Raw genomic sequence first — 10,537 nt, 5'->3', positions numbered from 1 at the left:
ATCACCACCACCATCACCATCATCATTATCATCATCATCATCATCATCATCTTAGCTCCTTTCGTCATATATAAGGTGATCCAGAGACAAAAAGAAAAAAAAAAATAACAGCCAGTGTATGCACAGTGAATTGTGACACACACACACACACACACACACACACACACATTTAACGATAACGAGAATGGCAATGATGGTAAATATGAAAAGACATAAATTTAGGAACCAAACCTAGACCAAGAAATGCCATTAACCCATCACCCCGATTACGTGTACCTTATTTCCTTCCTGCCGTCTTCAGGGGGGGTTTATTCAGCCCAGGAGACGCTTTTCGAACTGGAGGGGTTAGATACAGACTTCAGGCAACTCCTTGACCTCCTTCGCAAGCTGAGTGAAATCGTCTTTACCTCCTTATTAAACTGAATCATTGTTTTTATCTCTGTAAGTTGAAGAAAATTGTCCGGAATTTGCCAGAAGAGAATGCATAAAGCGTCATCGGATGGAAGGGGTTAAGATCGCCAAGGTTAGCAAGCTCGTTCTATTGATCACCCGTGTATGTCAAAGTTCATGGGCGAGATTCTTTCTATACCGAGATCGGATTCCACTGAACACACACACACACACACACACACACACACACACACACACACACACACACACACACACACACACACACACACACACACACACACATACACATCACATCACATCACATCACATCACATCACACCACACTACAACACCACCACCAACCCCCCATTCTCAGCTCATCAAACCTCATCCCTCCCACACCACCATACCACAAAATACATCACACACACACACACACACACACACACACACCTGTCCGTCACTTTTCCCCCTTGACGTATCATATCAAGGAGAATCATCTATTGCCAGAGAAACACACCAAGCCTCTTTCATCTTAGGGTTACTTGTCAACAGAGGAAACTAAGGAACCGAAAAGATGAAATGTCGGAAATTTTCTCACCGACTGTGCATGAAAAGGTTTGTAGAGGAAATGGTGGAAGAAGAAGGTAATGGGGTACATGAGGGAGGTCTGCCTGGAATGGCGACAGGGAAACTGATTTTTCTCAGCTGAATAACTTGCATGGCGTTCACCAGAGTTCAGTACTTAAGTGACCTCATCAGACCGAAAGAGTTAAGTTTTATTTTTTTCTTCTGGAATTACTAAGTATTGTTTAAATACTTGCAGTGCAATAAAATATTTTTTTATTTATTCCTGATACCATCAAATTAGTGTATTCAAATTTGGTTAGACATCTCTGGAAGGAGTAAAAAATCAATTAATCTTTTCAGTGCAATGTTTTTATTCTTGCAGCTGCCTGATGATTTTATACATAATGGCAAGGTTGAGAAACTATTTCTAGAAATGCTATAGTCTCTGTTTTAAGAGTATTCTGGAAGTATTGTGTTACTCAGGATATGTATTCTAGGACAGATGATAGACAGGGGTGCCATCAGGCCTTGGTACCAGTATAACCCAAGTTACAGTACACAAACGTCCCGCAGCTTCCTCCTTATCCCTCGAGAAGAAAATGCTGAATTGCACTCCATTGTGTTTATGATGTGCCAGACTCCACAGCAACATTCTTGGAGACGTGTGAATTTGCTTTTATTCCGGGAGTGTTGTGTGTATAATCAGGAAGTTTATCCTGCGAATGTTTTGTGTTTTATTCAAGGTGTTCAACCTGCAAATGTTGTGTGTTTTATTTGAGAAGTCTATTCCCGGAAAGACGCTGGAGAAGGACGCCTTCAAGCTGTGCCAGCGATATAACCTAGGTTATTCAAATGTCCCTTAGCTCCATGCCCGTCCCTCGGAAGGAGGATGGTGGATTGCAGGAGAAGGGCAACTTCAGTCAGCATTCCACCAGGGTCACATCCAGTTGGGGCCAAAACAACATTCTGGGATTTCTTTGTTTAATATAATTATGGTTATCCAAGAATTGCACAGTGCTTTATTTAAGCATGTCAGGACATGAAAAATCGTGATTATTCTTTACAAGGGCTGGTGTCTTATGAGATGTGGCAGTGTGAGGTGTGACGTGTGATGGTGAGAGGTGCGGCACGTGAGAACACACGCTGTGACATGTGATTGTGTGCGGTGTGCTAGTGTTGGGTGTGGCAATGAGGTGCGGCTGTGAGAGACTTAGCAGAGTGAGGTGGGGCTATATAAGGCATGACAGTATGAGGTTCATCAGTGTGAGATGTGGCAGTGTGAGGTGTAGTATGCGGACATCTACTGACTTCTCTATCACCCTCTCCCACACAAAAGATGGAATTTCATAACAAGAATGCCCCCCAGCTGAAAAATATTACCTTGGTGGAATATTACATCCCTGTCCCTCTGACCCACCAGATTGCTGGAAATTTTATCAGAACCTCGCTCATTGTGGTTTATATTCTGTAGTATTATCCACGTCTGCGTTTAATTTTGTAAAAAGCTTCTGCTGCTTGTGTTTTTGTCCTGTTTATGGATCCCACCCGTCCATTAGAGAGAGAGAGAGAGAGAGAGAGAGGGAGGGAGAGAGAGAGGGAGAGAGAGAGAGAGAGAGAGAGAGAGAGAGAGAGAGAGAGAGAGGGAGGGAGAGAGAGAGAGGGAGAGAGAGAGAGAGAGAGAGAGAGAGAGGGGAGGAACAGACAAAGGACAAAGAGAAATAGTATTAAGACAGTGAGGAAAAGGGAAAGGGAAAGAAGTAAAGGGAAAGGAGAAAAAAGGAGGGATATAGGGTGCAAAGGGAGAGGGTTGTTGGGGAACTAATGTAAACAGATGTTCCGGTGGCGACACACTCCACCAGGTCGACTCATTAATACGACACATTAATATGAGAGATGATACACGGGGGTGCCTTGAGGCACCCCCGTGTATCATCTCTCCTAGAATACATGTCCCAGATAACACCATACTTCCACATTACTCCTAAAACAGAGAATACAGCATTTCTAGAAATAGTTTCTCACTCTTGCCATTACGTGTAGAATCTTTAGGCAGTTGCAAGAATAAAAACATTGCATTGACGAGATTAACTGATTTTTTTACTCCTTCCAGAGATGTCTAACCAAATTCGAATACACTAATTTGGTGGTAGAAGGAATAACTAAAAGAATTATTTTATCATACTGCAGGTATAAAAACATACATGATACTTCAAAACAAAAAAATAAAACTTAACTCTTTCGGTCTGATGAAGTCACTTAGGTTACTGAATTCTAATGAACACCATGCAAAGTTATTCAGCTAAGAAAAACTAGTTTCCATGTCGCCATTCCAGGCAGACCTCCCTCATGTACCCCATTACCTTCTTCTTCCACCTTTTTCCCTATCATCCCTTTTCATGCACAGTCGGTGAGAAAATTTCCGACAGTTCATCTCTTCCGTTGCTTAATTTCCTCTGCTGACGAGTAACCCTAAGATGAAAGAGGCTTGGTGTGTTCCTCTGGCCACAGATGATTCTCCTTGATATGATATTTCAGGGGGGGAAAGTGAGGGACAGGTGTGTGTGTGTGTGTGTGTGTGTGTGTGTGTGTGTGTGTGTGTGTGTGTGTGTGTGTGTGTGTGTGTGTGTGTGTGTGTGTGTGTGCGTGCTTGTGTGTGTGTGTGTGTGTGTGTGTGTGTGTGTGTGTGTGTGTGTGTGTGTGTGTGTGTGTGTGTGATGTAATTTGTGGTATGGTGGTGTGGGAGGGATGAGGTTAGAAGGGCTGAGAATAGGGGGTTGGTGGTGTAAGTGTAGTGTGCTGTGATGTAATGTGATGTGATGTGTGTGTGTGTGTGTGTGTGTGTGTGTGTGTGTGTGTGTGTGTGTGTGTGTGTGTGTGTGTGTGTGTGTGTGTGTGTGTGTGTGTGTTCAGTGGAATCCGATCTCGGTATAGAAAGAATCTCGCCCATGAACTTTGACATACACGGGAGATCAATAGAACGAGCTTGCTAACCTTGGCGATCTTAACCCCTTCCATCCGATGACGCTTTATGCATTCCCTTCTGGCAAATTCCGGACAATTTTCTTCAGCTTACAGAGATAAAAACAATATGATTCAGTTTAACAAGGAGGTAAAGACGATTTCACTCAGCTTGCGAAGGAGGTCAAGGAGTTCCATTAAGTCTGAATCTAACCCCTCCAGCTCACAAAGCGTCTCCTGGGCTGAATATACCCCCCCTGAAGACGGCAGGAAGGAAATAAGGTACACGTGATGGGGGTGATGGGTTAATGGCATTTCTTGGTCTATGTTTGGTTGCTAAATTTATATCTGTTCATATTTACCATCACTGCCATTCTCGTTATTATCATGTGTGTGTGTGTGTGTGTGTGTGTGTGTGTGTGTGTGTGTGTGTGTGTGTGTGTGTGGCACAATTCACTGTACATACTTCTGGCTGTTTTTTTTTTTTTTTTTTTTTGTCTCGATTTTGTTCACCTTATTTATGATAAAAGGAAACAGTGCTAAGATGATGATGATGATGGTGATGGTGATGATGATGATGATAATGATGATGATGATGATGATGAGCAGGAGGATGAGGATGATGGTGGTGGTGATGGTGATAATGGCGTTAAAACAGGGAGCGACAGTGATGGGGGTGGTGATGGTAACAATGATGACAGTGCCTCTTTTGCCGCTACTGCCGCCGATGATGATGGTGGTGGTGATGATGATGATGATGATGATGATGATGATGATAAATGCATAAAAATAACAGCAAAAATGTGAGAAAAATAAGGGAAGGGGAGCAAGCTTGGAGTGTAAATATTCCAACACTTAAAACTTTTCAACGGCAGGGTTAGTTTCAGAAGATCAAACTTTCTTACTTCATCCCTCTCAAACTTACTCACGAGAGAGAGAGAGAGAGAGAGAGAGAGAGAGAGAGAGAGAGAGAGAGAGAGAGAGAGAGAGAGAGAGAGAGAGAGAGAGAGAGAGAGAGAGAGAGAGAGAGACTGGGCTAGGACGATGATGATGGTGATGGTAATATTATTTTTTATTTTATCCTATGCAGATAATAATTCTAAATTGGATTGCTTTGTGTGGACCTGATTTTAATAATTTTCCTACTGTCTAGAACAAAAACATTTTTTTTTTTTACTGAGAAACAAATTGTACGTGTTCTCTCTCTCTCTCTCTCTCTCTCTCTCTCTCTCTCTCTCTCTCTCTCTCTCTCTCTCTCTCTCTCTAATTCTATGATGAAAAAAAAAAATGATTAGCATCTGAAATCACTGAGACATAAGAACCACTTCCAGACTCTATTAAATCGTTAGTAATTAGAATCGATTAAATAACGAGAGAGAGAGAGAGAGAAAAAGAGAGGGAGAATCTGAAATGGAATACATCTTCACCGCTACGAATCGACTAAGTAAAGTTTCGTTTGGATATTAAAAACAAATATTTAGCCAGCCTCTCACTTTACGATGGGAGAGAGATGGTTTCTAGCACTGCCTTTTGGTTTCTGAGAGAACAGCTTTGATATACCTAGAGGCTACAGGCATTGTAGGAAACCGAATAATGAAAATACTGAAATATGTTGTTTTCATGACGACGGAAAATAATAATAATAATAATAATCGTAGTGGTAGTAGTAGTGGTAGTAGTAGTAGTAGTGGTAGTACCGTAGTAGTAGTAGCAGTAGTAGTAGTAGTAATAGTAGTGGTAGTTGTTGTTGTTGCTGTTGTTTTATTTATAATTTTTGATAATAATTATTATTTTAATAATAATGATCCATCCATCCATCATCCAATCCTACGTTGCCCCATGAGGGGCGTAGGAGCCCGGGGCTAGGCAAGATGGTCCTGACATAATAATAATGATGTTAATGAAAATGATCCATCAGTCTTCCAGTTGACGATAAAAAAAGAAATTAACCTCTTCAGTTCAATGACGCACTTTTACTTCAATCTATCTCCAGACGATTTTATTTTGCTTAAGAGATTTTTTCCGAAATGGCGGGGGTTTTTACGTACTGTATATATATATATATATATATATATATATATATATATATATATATATATATATATATATATATATATATATATATATATATATATATATATATATTCGTGTCTGTGTGTGTGTGGCCTTCATTATACCCTTGAATACGAGAGGTGGTTCCTAAGCTGCATAAAATCGTCTGGAGGCAGGAAGTATGCAAAAATGGCGCCATCAGATTCAAAAATTCAAAGTTCATCGCTCTTTAATCTTTGCTCAATTGCCTCGATATAACTAGATTCAACAAACACTATAATTTATCTGGATCAACTAATTAATTTGTTGCTTTGATATGGGCAGCAAAAAAAAAAAAATGGTGTCTTGTAAAGCGAAAATTTACCGTATATTCTTTCCCATGGAGAAGTGCCCTGACTTAACGAGACTTTGTAGTCGTCGCGAGGAATTAATATCAGTGAAATAAACTGTTTTCTGATGTATGAAAAGAAAGAGAGTGAAAAAAAATATCTGCCTCTATTTCTGACACAACAGCCTCGAGGTACGTAGATCCTGAAGGCTTTATACCGTATCTACATCAGCTTCTACAGACATGGCGAGGAATCCAGTATCTTAATAATTTTTCCCTTTGATGCAAGTACCACCCATGTTCGCAGAGCTGGGCAACCCGGAATTAGGGGCCGAGTGCGCATGTGAGAACTGGATCGATGCTTGGGTGTCGAGGCTGTCCGTCGCACATTGATTCTAGCCCAAAAAATAACTCCAGATTCTAGCTAACCTGGTCCCTTGAATCGCCCTGAAATCCCCATCACAACCAGGACACGCTCTGAGGGAGGTGTGGGAGTGATGTGGGAGTCGTAGGGAGCAGGGGCGGGAGCTGGGGGAGTCTGTGGGAGCTGGTGACAAGAGGCAACTGCGATGAGAAGGGAGGAGGGAACGTGTCTGCCTCAGTCTTGGTCCCGCATGGTTGGGCAAACACAGTAGCTCTCTCGGTGTTCTGTGTGCGTGTGTGTGTGTGTTTTAGAATGCACTACTACTACTACTGCTACTACTATTACTACTACTAATACTAACTAGCTTTGATGTGTACTAATACCTGTTACCCTCCTCCTGTTTGCCACTGACCGCTCTAGTAACTTGACTGGTTAGTGTGGTGGTGGTGGTGGTGGTGTTAATACCGTGTTGGAAGGTATTGTATTTGGCTTAGAACTAGCCTGCTCTTTTTCTAGTATGTTAGACCCGTAAATCGTCCTTCTAACCGTTAACCCCTCTATTACGGTGGCAAGCTTAAAACCACTAAATTCTTGCTGCTACTAAGGTGTTTTATTCTCCATCTCAAGGAAGCCCTCTAGGGAATGAAGGGGTTAATGAAGACTACGAGTATATCTGACCCCTCAAGTTCTAAAAGTCTCTCTTAAGCTAGATAAAATCGTTTCGACACTTCTAGAATATACTACTGCTACTACTACTTCTACTACCACTGCTGCTGCTGCTACTACTGCTACTACTACTGTTGCTGCTACTACTACTACTACTATTACTACTACTACTACTACTACTACGACAACGATTACTTCGACTACTACTACTACTACTACGACAACGATTACTTCGACTACTACTACTACTACTACTACTACTACTACTACTACTGCTACTACTACTACTACTACTACTCTAAAAATGATAATAAATATAATAATGAATAATAAATGACGCCACCGTAGTCAAGGGGTTAACGTCCCTTCTAGCAATTAATGTTCGTCCTAAAATTTAGTGTTTCCTCTAGAATTAATTATCTGTCTAGTGCTTCATCCTCTTTCTAGTAGCCTAACTGTCCACCGTCTCCAAGTAAAATTAATAACCAGAATCTGATCACCATTTTAGTGTTTAATCTTCCTTCAGCATATTTAATATCCTTTTTGAATTAACACCCCTCAAATTCCTTTTTCCAAGTATGTGTATTATTTTTGTGTGCGATAATATGAGACTCAATTTGAATGCATTACTATTTTGGCAGCCTAGATAATACTGTAGAAAAAAGGGCCTATTTTGCATGGTATAGCCAACACTCCCCCTCCCTCTTGTTTTTCCTAGTACAGTAAGGAGCATTTTTCCTGACGCGTTCTAATCCAGTTTTCTGTAGTATGGTAAGATGTGCGGCTGCGGACATAAACATCGATCCACCTATTAGTCGAAGAGTTTTGAAAGTCGTATATAATATTCTGAAAAGTCTATTTGTTTCTAATGATCTTGCCATTGGGTTTCAAATGTTGTGGTTCACTGTATCATTGTGTATCGTAGGAAAATGGATCAAAATATATGCCCACAGCTGTATATATTTACCTATCGAGGCACATTTGTTTTCTAACATGAAGTAGCACATTTTTCCTAGTAAGGTAAGGAGTACATTATTACCTTACTGTGTAGATTTTTTTCCTTACATGTACTACCCCATTTTTCCTTAGGAAGGTAAGATGTGCAGCCCATGTTTACCTTCCTTGGCACGTTTTTTTTTCCCTAACATTAACTAGCCTTGTTTTTTCTAGTAAGGAATACATTGTTACCTTTGCCCCAGATTTTTTTCTAAGGCAAAGTAGACCCAAATTTTGAGCATTTCCCTAGTGACAGGAGCTCAGACCGTGAAAAATATGAGTACAAAAATTAAATGAGTTGTCCCGTTTCTCCCTCCCCCTTCCCCCCTCCTAGCAGACCCCCTCCCAGTGCAGTGCTGCCTTGTGCCTCCCTCCCCGTCCCCCCTCCCTTGTGTGTGGGGTGGGGGTCTTGGCTACTTCACCCCCCCCCCATCCCTTTGAAACATGAGGGTCTTGGAATGTCATTGTGCAGTAGAAGACGCCACATTTCATAATACCACACTAAATACTATACTACATTATGTTACACCACACTGACACACTTCGCACTGCCACATCTCACACTCCCACATCTCACACTGCCACATCTCACTCTGCCACATCTCACACTGCCACATCTCACACTGACACACTTCACATTGACACACCTCACACGGTATATCCTTAACTGCCACGGTTCACTTTCTGCCATCTTTTATACTGTCACACCTCACACACATCTCACCGTCACACCTGACAGTTTCACACTACACACTTCGTGCAAACTCACAATCATACCTCATACTTCCACATTTTACACTGCCGCCTCCCATACCTCATATTGTCAACCACACGCAACCACACCTAGTGCATTAATCAAAATGACACCCCACACTGTCACACTGGTAGTACATAACTCACTCTAGCGCTCCTCACATAGCCACACCTCACACTGCCACACCTCACAATCACACCTCATACTGCCATACTCCTCACAGTTACATCTCACAGTCACTTTTCACACTGCCACACCTTCAACTCCTACTGCATAACGATTTTTCAATCACCCTGCAGATAACGCAATAAATAAAAGGTCAACAAAGATCAGAGTCTGTTTTATTCCTCGTCACAGAATCCGCTCCTGTTCTAGCCATTTTTACTGGAACAAAGAATCACTGGAAAATTTGTTAGCTATATTGAATGACTTGTTTATATATTTATTTATTTATTTACTTATATTTCTTGGCTGCGAACTAACTACTTTTCATTGCATTTCTACTAAAGACAGACGATTTTTTTGCAAGGCTTATTCGATGACGTTTCTTACGTTAATCTTCCTACCGTCAGACAATTTTACTCAGCTCTGGGGGGATTTTTTTAAGTTAAAGCATTTTTTACATTCTTTATTAGCCCCTTCACTGCAAGATGTGTGTCTGAAGTTGTAAAAATCCTCTGGTGGAAACATGGATAAGATAATGAAATTAGTCATCGGAACAAAGGAGTTATAAAAAAAAAAAAAAATGAGCACCCCACAATTTTTTTAAACTATAATGATTACGTTTTTGCAGAGAATAACAGAATTTTCATACTTGATTCCAAATTATGGCGAACTATTTTATTTTAGCTCATAGAAAGTTACTACAGCCAATGAATTATAAATATATATGAGTAAGAAATAAAGTGAAAATGAAGGGCTGAACAAGTTTCTGTGGTTCCTCATAATTATTAAAAGGTGAAAAGAGGAACTGGGGACAATTGATAAAGAGAAGGTAGGAAGTCTGGATGAAGTATTAGAGTTACATAATTTTTCAAAAGGACACCAAAGTTTGTGATCCCAAGAGGAGTAACGTAAGAATGGAGAGAACGAATTGGACTTTTTAGTTAATGTAGCGGAAGAAAATGGGGGCTCGAATACAGAGTGATGAAAAAGTCTCTATGCACTTGGAGATGGGAGGTGTCAAGTGTGATGTATTCTTGAGGTGTGGTATTGTGGGGTGTGACAGAGAGTGCGTTGTTTGACACTGTGAGGTGTGGCAGTGTGATGTGTGTATGAGGTGTGGTATTGTGAGGTTTTTGTGAGGTGTGGCCGAGTGAGGTCTGTTGCTGTATTGTGTGTTGTACCGTATGAGGTGTGGGTGTGTGTGCAGTTTGACAGTGTGTGGTGTTGTACGTATGGTGTAACAGTAGCAATGTGTGTGTGTGTGTGTGTGTGTGTGTGTGTGTGTGTGTGTGTG

The sequence above is a fragment of the Coenobita brevimanus genome, chromosome 54, assembly GCF_032717465.1.
Source record: "Coenobita brevimanus isolate Jiangsu-jjx chromosome 54, ASM3271746v2, whole genome shotgun sequence".
NCBI lineage: Eukaryota > Metazoa > Arthropoda > Malacostraca > Decapoda > Coenobitidae > Coenobita > Coenobita brevimanus.
Note: the sequence above shows the minus strand (reverse complement) of the source record.